Raw genomic sequence first — 1,100 nt, 5'->3', positions numbered from 1 at the left:
TTGAAGTGCTCCATATCTCTCACCCACTTTTCCATGAAAAGAATTTTCATATCGTCATCAAAATTTTAATTGAAAACAGTTATCCGCTTAATTTTATATTTAGTGTCATTGATAATAGAATCCGCAATTTCATTCTTTCTACTCGAAATCCAGTCATCTCCTCCCCTTCTTCTCCTCCTTCTCATCCTTCTACACCTGATTCTTCCCCCCATCCTATTTCGTGATTCCGTTTATAAAAAATATTTATTCCAAATTTACACCTCTGTCACATCAACTCAATAAAAACTTAGCTTTTCTTATCCTCAATAGATTAAATCAGTTTATAAAAGTGCATAAAAAGACTCTCTATCTAATGAATATAAGTCCAATGTGGTTTACAAGATTAATTGTCTAGATTGTAATGTCTCCTATGGTGGACAAACCAAGAGACAACTGAGAACTCGTATTAAAGAACATCAATCTAACATAGATAATCCCTCAGCTAATCTGACTGTCGTGTCTGAACATAGATTAGCAGGCCATGAATTTGACTGGCAGAATATCTCTATATTAGATAATGAACCGCACTATATTAAGAGATTAATTTCTGAAATGCTACACATCAAAAAACAAGCTCACAGTATTAATATAAAAGACGATGATATTGATAAATTAAATAACTCTTACTTTCCCATTTTAAAAAGTATTAGTGCTTTTCCCTTCTCATAATTAACTTAATTTTTCATTTATGTTACCTCTACTCTGTTCCTCTCCTCCCTCCCTTTGCTCCCCGCTTTCCCCGTTCCCCTGGCTCCCGACCCACTTCCATCCGCGTTTACGCTACCTATCCATCCTCTCCCTTGCCAACAGCCAGCTTCGATATTTCGGCATACGCGTCTCATTACCTTGCGATCTTTCGACACACATAATTCGACGCTCCGTATATTTTGGATATGCCTTATTCTATCTGCTCTTCCATACTATCTTTTACAGCAGTTTCGGTGAGCGTTATTTCACTTTTCTTTGTCTTTGTTTCCATCGTCCTTTTGCAGCTTTTATTCATGATATCATTATTATACGAATTTTTTAACAGTAATTTTTCTTTACTCTTTCTGTTATAT

The sequence above is a fragment of the Camponotus floridanus genome, unplaced genomic scaffold, assembly GCF_003227725.1.
Source record: "Camponotus floridanus strain SB8 unplaced genomic scaffold, Cflo_v7.5 scaffold285, whole genome shotgun sequence".
NCBI lineage: Eukaryota > Metazoa > Arthropoda > Insecta > Hymenoptera > Formicidae > Camponotus > Camponotus floridanus.
The sequence above is the reverse complement of the archived record's forward strand: the minus strand, read 5'-3'. Positions refer to the sequence as shown.